Here is a 9,294-nt window from a genome sequence, read left to right on the forward strand (position 1 = left end):
TATAGCTTCACAGCAAAACTTCAACAGCCTTTTTTGCAGAAATGGAAATCTGATCCTCAGTTTAATATGGAATTGCAACAGGCCCTGAATAGCCACAAAAAAATAATGAAGGAGAACAAAGTTAGAAGACTCACACTTCCTGATTTCAAAAGGTACTACAAAACTAGCATAACCAAAGCAACCTGGCATTAGGATAAACATATAGACCTACAGTCAATTTGAAGAGTCTAGAAATAAACCCAAACATCCTCGGTCCATTGATTTTCAACAAGGGTGTCAAGACTATTCAATGAGGAAAGAATGGTCACTTCAACAGAAGGGAACGGGATAATTAGATTTCCTCCCACAAAATATGGATCCAATCTCAGACCATATACAAAAATTCACTCAAGATGAATCAACATCTAAATATAAGAACTAAAACCTAAACTAAGGTTTTAGAACTAAGAACTAAATATAAGAATAAAACTCCTAGAAGAAAGCACAGTGTAAATCTTCAAGCCCTTGGATTTGGCAATGGATTCTTAGATATGATACCAAAATCATGAGTAACAAAAGAAAAAATAAATTGTACTTCATCAAAATTGAAAACCTTTGCCTTGGGCATTAACAAGAAAGTAAAACTATCCAGAGAATGGAAGAAAATATTTGCATATCATATATACTGATAAGGGTCCAGCATCCAGAATATGTAAAGGAACATTTACAACTCAACAACAAGAAGATGAACAACCCAATGTTAAAACAGGCAAAGGACTTGAATAACTATTTCTCCAAAGAAGATATACAAATGGCCAATGAGCACATGAAAAGATATTCAACATCATCAGCCACCAGGGAAACTCAGATCAAACCCACAATGAGATACCAATTCACACCTACCAGTATAGCTAAAATTTTAAAAACGAGAAAATAACAAGTGTTGGTGAGGATATGGAGAAATCAGAGTCCTTACACTGGACAGTGAAATGGTGCAGCTGCTTTGGGAAACAGTTTGGCAGTTCCTCATACTGTTCAACATAAAAGTCACCACGTGATCCGGCAATTCTACTCCTAGGTATATACCCAGGAACAATGAAAACATATTTCTACACGAAAACTTGCACATTCACACTAGGACTATTCATAATAGCCACAAAGTAAATAACAACTTAAATGTTCATCAATTGATGAATAGATAAACAAAATGTGGTATGACCAGACAGTGGAATATTACTCAGCAATAAAAAGGAATGGAGTACTGACACCTGCTACAATATAGACGGACCTTGAAAACATGATGCTGAGTAAAGAAAGACGGTCACAAATGGTTACATATATGATTCCATGTACATGAAATATCCAGAATAGGCAAAACCACAGAAACAGAAAGTAGATTAGTGGTTGCTAGTGAGTGGAAGCAGGGGGAATGGTGAATGGCTGACAATGAAGAAGAGGGGTAATGAAAAGGTTCTAAAACTGCTCGTAGAGGTGGTTGCACAACTCTGAATACACGAAAAACCACTGAATTGTTGTGCACTTTAAAAGGATCAATTTTATGTTATATGAATATCTCAATAAAGCTGTCATAAGAAGAGCAGGTTCAAGTCTCTGCCAAGTTAAAACTCCCTTCTTAACCCTTTATTACCCTCTGCTAACACTTCTTTCTATTCTTCCCTTCACAGCTAAGATTTGTTTATTCTTGAAATAACCTACATTTGTCTTCTCCACTCCCTGACCTCCCATTAACTCAACTCAAACTTAGCTCCCTCCCCAAATGGTAGCATTAAGTAGGATGCTAAGAAACTGCTCTCATTTAGTTGGCAAATTCAACAGACTCCTAAAAATCCATGTTTCACTCGAGTTCTCAAAGCATTTGAAATATAGCTTCCTTTATTCTTATTTTTTCTGGAGAGGCAGTTGTGAAGTATAGCTTCCTTTTGAAATGATCCCATTTGGGCTTCTACAACATCTCCTCATGATTTCTCAGCATTTCTCAACACATAGGAATTTCCCTTTCCAGTTCTTCTCTCTGGCTTCAAATGCTATTGCTCTCCATGGCCTATTTCCAGGACCATGCTCCATCAGTAAACTCTTCCTATGCCGGGTTACCTAAATCAAAGGCTTCAGGAACCACCTATAACATAGCCTGATGACCCTCCTATCAAGACCTTTCTCTTGTGCTCCAAACCCACACACAAGCACTTCCACCTGGATGTTTTACAGGTAACTCCTACCCAGTGTGTCCAAAAGCTAAAATACTGTTCCTCCCCAGATTTGCTCCTCTTCCTGAATTCCCTGTCTCAGCATACTTTACCGTTTGTTGTCTATTCAATCACCTAAGTTAAAATCCAAGTCATCTTATCCTACTATTTCTCTCTCACTCCCCAAATCCAAGTGTCACTGAACCCTATTAATTCTGCCTCCTAAATATTTGTGCTGTTAACTTATTCCTCTGCATCTCCACTGATCCTACCTTAGTTTCGGCCCTTACCTGTCACCTCAATTATTACAAAAACTCCTCACCAGTCTTCCTGCATCCTAATTGTTGTCCCTCCATCCCTTCTGAAATCTATACTCTACAATACCAGAATGATCTTTCTAAAATGAAAACCTTATCATGACTCTTTCCTGGTTAAAATCCATAAGCTCTCTTATTATCTATAGGAAAAGCCCTCGAGAATCCTCAGAACGGCACGAAGTACTTGAGGACTGATCTGTGCACCCTCATCGTATGCTACTTACCCTGTAAGCCCAATGCTACAGCTGCAGAGAACCACTTCCCGTTCTTGCGATGCTCTCGCTCCTCCTGTCCAACTTTCCCTTGGCCTTCCTTTCCTTTCCTAAGATTTCTGCCTCAGTCATGCCTAAACCTTCTTCGGGTTCAAGGACATAAAGTATAAGGCACCTAATACAATGCTTGACACACAGCAAGGAGTTACAGTGAGTTGAGAGGCTTAGACCTCTTCTTCATCCTGACTCAGTGACTCTTGTCTGCTTCGAGGTTAGGCTGACTTACATCACCTGTCTACAAGACTACTCCTAATTTGGTCTCTGCCTACGTCCCCAGTTTCACGTCTTGCCACCACCCTCGGCCCTCGTCAGCCATACCTGCAGATCCTACAACTCACTCTGTTCGGACTCCCGCACTTTTCTCACACTGCTCCTCCCGCCTAAATGCCCATCCTTTCTAAGCCTGTATACTCACTGCTCTCATCCTCTCCCATATGCTTTTCCTGACCACTGTCCCTTGCTCAATCTCTCCTCCTCTTCCTTCAAGACACAGACCACTGCCTCCTTTGTACACCCACTGCACTCCCCGTCCTTCCTCCGCTCAGAGCAACCTTAAAAACATATTGTCCTTGTGGAAGTTCAAGTGAGAAAGTCCTACCACCCTGAAGGCAGGGGCACTGCCTCATCCATCTGTAAGTCTCCACAGTACCTGCTGCACAGAAATTACACTAAATGACCTGCATTTTCCCTTATTCCCTCTACATTTACTAACCTAAGTTCCTATCAGAGATTTTCGTTCAAAAAAGAAAGAACATACTTTTGGGTTACATTCTGGGCCCAACCTCTCCTTGCCAAGCAAACACCTGTACAAATTAAAGTTAATATGCACTTTCTGATACCACTTCTGTTTTTTCTAAAGTAGGGGAGAAATGGTCCCTGGAAGATCTAAAATGAGAAAACTATTTTAAAGAGGCAGTAAATTATGTCGCATAGCTTCAAGATACTCTGTTTAAAGAATTATTTCCCAACGGTCACTGTTAAACGAGCCCACCTCGCTTACATCTACGGGTCACTTTGAAAAGTGGAAACCCTTCTCCTAACTTCCTTCCTACCTCCACTACTTGCCAATACAGTTTACAGCAATTACTCATTCTCAGGAAGATACTCAGAAAGGAATTATCAAGTCACCAAGATAATTCGGAAGGCAGAAAGTGAAGTTCCCTTTCTCATTCCCAGGCCCACTTATTCATTTAGAAGCGCTGCCTCCGTGGCCAGCAAACCACAGGTGGGCCTGTTTCCTTATCATCGCTACTTGAATATTCTGTGAACTACCGCCCAGCATGATGGACTGCCTGCCACCCAAAGTGCTGCAGCGCGGGGACAAGCCCGCTCCACCCAACAGATCGTTTAGTGAAAGCTCTCCTAATGAGGCTCGTCGGTGTGTTAACTCAGCGTCCAAACGACGGTACTTGCACCTGCACGTTCAAAACCCCTCGAGTTAACATTTTAATTATTTTCAAGCATTCGATCAGGCCTTAGAGGAAAGATGCTCTGCTTGCTCAAGACGGAGGCTCTGGAGTCATGAATCCCCAAACCTGAAGCAGCATAAGGACTTCAAGTAAGGCTGAGATGTGGGATATCTGGCGAAACCTGTTTCACTCCCACAACGATAAACAAACACACACACGCACCCAGCTGACCTCCATAAGAGCCTTTGGGCGCCAGCCCGCTTGACAAGGAGTTGTGAAAAGAATTCCCAACTCGGCTCTGCCGGTGCCCTCGCAGCACCCAGGAGCCCCACCTCTTCCACGAGCCCTCCCTCCTCACCGGGCGCGCACCGGAGACCCGTCAGCATCCCGGCCGCGATTATGTAAAAGACCGAGTCCCTCTCCCCCGTCCGAGGCCCGGGCCCCGAGGAGGGCCCGGCTCCCCACCCTCACCGCCCAGACCCAAGAGCCCCGGTCAGCGAGCGGGAGAAACCGGCAGGGCGGGCCGGAGCCGCGGACAAGCCACCAGAACCAGCCGCCCCCGCCAGCCACGCCCCCGCCCAGCCGCCCCGCGAGAGCCCGGCCCCGTAGCCGCCTGACAGACGCCACGGGAAGGCGCGCGGACGGCTTCGGACAGCGGGGCCCCGCCACGACCCCCGCCCTCCCCGCCGCCCGCCACTGACCTGCGCCGCCGCCGTGCGACCGCCTGCCGCCGCCACCGCCTCCTGCGCTGCGCCCCCGGCCGGCCTCGGGCGCCCCATTCCCACCCCGCCCCAGCCTCCGCCTGTTTACAATGATTGGGACAGAACCGGGCGAGCCGGATCAGAGCGCACGCGCACTCCCTCCTCCCGCTGCACCCTGCTTCCCGGGTCCTCCTCTCGGCGCTGACGGCCGGGGACGTCCAGGGCCGACGCCCTGTGCCCCCGCGCGGGGCACGCTGGGATGGGTAGTCCTCGGAAACCCAGCGCCCAGTCCGCAGGCGGCCCTCCGCCGGGAGCCGCACTACAACACCCAGGAAGCATGGCGCCTGCCCGGCCGAGGGGCCAACTGGGGAGACCCGGGAGCGCGCGGGAGAACGCGCCGCGCCAGAGCTCCGCCAGCGCCTGCGCAGTTCCTGGTGGTCGGGGGCGGGAGGACGCGCGCTTACCCGCGCGAACTCCGTGAGGACGGTTGCGGGCAGAGCCGGCCGAGGTCCGGAGAAGGGCAGACGCTGTCTTGCCCACGCTCCGGGCAGCCTGTTCCCCAGCTACGGAGGCGCAGACCTTCTGCACCGCGGGCTTCAGCCCTAACCAGTTAAACCGGCCCGGAGGCCGGCCCAGCCGCCGCTGGGTGGGGCTCTCCCCGGCCCGGGCTGGGAGGGGAGTCTGGCTTGGGGTGGGGACTTTTGCTGGGGGTTCGGATGCAGGAAGTGCCGTGGGCTTCCGAGGAGAAATTTGTCTAGAACTCCGTATCAGGACTGGCCTCAGCATTCCTAAAATGGGTGTCGACGAGGACCTCCCTCGGTCCTTGCGGCGCAGCGGGGCCCCCACCATGTACCGAGGAGGTCCTGAATCAGAGCCGCCCTCTGCACGGTTAGCTTGCAGACAGAACTGGATCTAGAGTAAGATGGAAATGACCGCATTTCCTCCGGAAACCCTTCGCAAAGGCTTCAAGAATTTTCCTGCTAATTCATGGCTGGAAATCAGGGATCTTTTTACGTGTTCTTGTCTTATAAAGTTTGGCAGTTTTATTAGGAGGATGATAAGATTGGGGATGGATGGGCCTTCCCAATCACTTCCATTCCTGCGTGCGATACTCTCTTTACAACTTCATGTTTAGACTGACCTCTACTCCATCCTGCCCTGTTCCTCCCAAAGCAGCCTGCGTCCAGTCTGACAATAGGTCTCTCCCTTGTACCCTGCATTTCTTAGTCAAGTTCAGCCCCCTCCGCCTAACATTCAAGAAGAGCCCACAATTAGATACCAAGATGGTCTGTGTGTGGTAGCCATTGTTTTTTGACTTTTTGAAAAGCTTTCTTATTGCCCCTCTGGCAACAAACAGAACGGTGTCCTCTCACCACTGGGATGGGCATGTTACCTTGCCAGGTACAATACTCTGCCTCTGGCAACAATGATTGGGCCAAGGGATGGGCACTGACCCATGTCGGGCACTATTGAGCCCTTGCTGGAAATTGCTACATGGACACAGAAAAGGGAGAGAAGATAGCGTCTTACTGTGGTAACTGCTGATGGCCATGTTATTCACAACGTAAAGAGGGCTTTCTGCAGCAGCAATGAATGAGGCCAAAACGGGAGTGTGGGGTTGGGGAAAGGAGGGGGAGAGAATCCGGGAGTTGGCAGCATGAAGACTGGCTTCAGCCTCAGAGGCCATGGTTTGTATAGCTCTTTTAAAGTGCTTTGAGGATGTGAACCTAGCTGGGTGAACCAATGCAATTATTTATTATTTAGGACTAATTTGTGTTGCCTAACACAAATTTGTTGGTTGTCTCCTGAGATTCATTCCTCCCATTTAAGCCATGCAGCATAATCCTTTCCTCTGGTGGCTGAGCCTTTCCGGGATGGTCCTGTAACCCAATCAGAACCAGTGAGACCCACTGAGACTTGGGTTGGGGCTTCTAGTAAACTGCAGCATCCTTGCTTTTCTGGTATGGTGTAAATTTATGAGGTCTGGAAAGGTGGCAACTGTTTTGCTCCTACAGGAAGAAAGCCTGAAGGGACAGGGTTTAGGAGAAAGGCACCAAAAGAGGCTGAAGATGAAGTTAGTACTGTCAAATGTGCACTAAGAAGAAGAACCTTACGTTTGTTGCATCATTAGAGCTGCACTGTCAAACCTCACCTTTCTGACCTGTCCTGTAGACGATCCTATAGACTGTTTAGAATTGTGAGCCATAAATTTCCTGTATTGTTTAAACAAGTTTGTACTGGGGGGTTTTCTGTGTCTCAAAATTCTAAAAGTCATAAGTAACTCAGTTGGATTTCTTTTACTAAATGTTGAAAGGTGCTGACTAATATAGGTTCCTACTTAAAGAGAAACTGTGAAAAAGACTTTCAGCTCTGGTTATATGACACAGTCAACAATTCCTCTGCACACAAAGCAAGTATAAATAAAATTGGACAAAATTGTCAAACACAACCGATTGTTTCACGGCATTGGAAATCAAACACAATTTGAGAAACATCTATTCTTGAAAACTGCTAAAAATTCTAGTAGGAACTGTAGATGTCTGTGAACTTCTTGCCTGAGGCTGCTTCTTTCCTGCCCTGTTGCCCCAGAACTATAGTTTTACTAGTGTAGTTTTAACTAGTGTAGGTGAGGCTAGCCAAGAAAACTAGTAGCTTTGCTGCTGGAGGGGGTGGACTCGATTTGTGGTGGGAGGTCAAACACCATGGCTTTGACAGCTGAAGGGAATATTATAATAGTGCATCTGCTATGGAAGACAGCATGGTGGTTCCTCAAAATATTAAACACAGAATTACCATTTGCTCCAGCAATTCCCCTTCTGAGTATATACTCAACTGAAATCAGAGACTCAAAGAGATATTTGTACATCCACGTTTATAGCAGCATTATTTGCAATAGCCTAACGGTGGAAGCAACCCAAGTATCCATTGATGGATGATTGGGTAAATAAAACGTGCTATATACATACAATGCAATATTATATAGCCTTTTAAAAGAAAGAATTTCTAACACACGTAAAACAAATCATGAGAATAGAAGGAGAAAATGACAATTCAGTTGCAGTTGGAGATTTAAAATTCCTCTTAGCAATTGATAGAACAAGACAAAGTCAACAAGGGTATAGGAAACCTGAATTACACTAGCAACCAACTTGAAATATTTGACAACTATAGAAAACCATCCAACAACATCAGAATACACATTCTTTTCAAGCACAAATGAAACATTGTCCAGAATAGATCATGTGGTAGGCGACAAAACAAGTGTCTAAAAATTTTAAAAGGATTGAGAACATACAAAATGTCTCCTTCTACAATGGAATTAAATTAGACATCAATGACAGAAAGAAATCTGAGAAATCCCCAAATATTTGGAAATTAACACTTTTTTTTTTTTTTTTTTTTTTTGCGTTATGCGGGCCTCTCACTGTTGTGGCCTCTCCCCCTGCGGAGCGCAGGCTCCGGACGCACAGGCTCAGCGGCCATGGCTCACGGGCCCAGCCGCTCCGCGGCACGCGGGATCCTCCCGGACCGGGGCACGAACCTGCGTCCCCCGCATCGGCAGGCGGACTCCCAACCACTGCGCCACCAGGGAAGCCCAACACATTTTTAAATAACCGATGGGCCAAAGAAAAAATCACAGGGAAAATTAGAAAATATCTAAAACTGAATGAAAAGAAAAATGTCAGATTTAAGGGAGACAGCTAAAGCCGTGCTTAGAAGAAAATTAGTATTTTAAAAACTTACACTAGAAGGAAGACAATAATCTAAGCTTCCAACTTACATTCCCACAAAGCTTGCTCAAGAAGGTAGCAGAAGAGGAGTGAATCAAACCTAAATTAAGTAGAAGTAAGGAAATAGTAAAGATCAGAATAGAAATCAATGAGTTTAAAAAAAAAGAAAATAGAGGGACTTTCCTGGTGGCACAGTGGTTAAGAATCCACCTGCCAGTGCAGGGTACACAGGTTTGAGCCCTGCTCCAGGAAGATCCCACATGCTGCAGAGCAACTAAGCCCATGTGCCACAACTACTGAGCCTCAATATTAAAGAAACAAGCAACCCAAACCAAAAATGGGCAGAAGACCTAAACAGACATTTCTCCAAAGAAGATATACAGGTTGCCAACAAACACATGAAAAGATGCTCAACATCACTAATCATTAGAGCAATGCAAATCAAAACCACAATGAGGTATCACCTCACGCCATCATCAAAAAACCTAAAAACAATAAATGCTGGAGAGGATGTGGAGAAAAGGGAACCCTCCTACACCATTGGTGGGAATGTAAATTGGTGCAGCCACTATGGAAAACAGTATGGAGGTTCCTTAAAAAACTAAAAATAGAGTTGCCATATGATCTACCAATCCCACTCCTGGGCATACATCTAGACAAAACTATAATTCAAAAAGATAC

The 9,294-nt window shown here is 46.1% G+C and overlaps 1 protein-coding gene across 2 annotated transcripts in view; it reads right to left on the reverse strand.

Annotated features, from left to right (window-relative positions):
- The window catches only part of RALBP1 (ralA binding protein 1), a 45,491-nt gene extending 40,034 nt beyond the window's left edge, over nucleotides 1-5,457 (reverse strand). Inside the window, exon 1 of one of the 2 annotated variants that reach the window (XM_081252228.1) lies at nucleotides 5,347-5,457. The gene's annotated coding sequence lies outside the window, so the exon portion shown is untranslated. Of the gene's footprint in view, nucleotides 1-4,882; nucleotides 4,997-5,346 lie in introns of those variants that run through there. The other variant, XM_081252227.1, reaches the window with a different exon arrangement.
- Between the last annotated feature and the right edge of the window lie 3,837 nt (nucleotides 5,458-9,294).

Source organism: Mesoplodon bidens, assembly GCF_964165515.1.
Source record: "Mesoplodon bidens genome assembly, chromosome: 13".
Lineage (NCBI taxonomy): Eukaryota > Metazoa > Chordata > Mammalia > Artiodactyla > Ziphiidae > Mesoplodon > Mesoplodon bidens.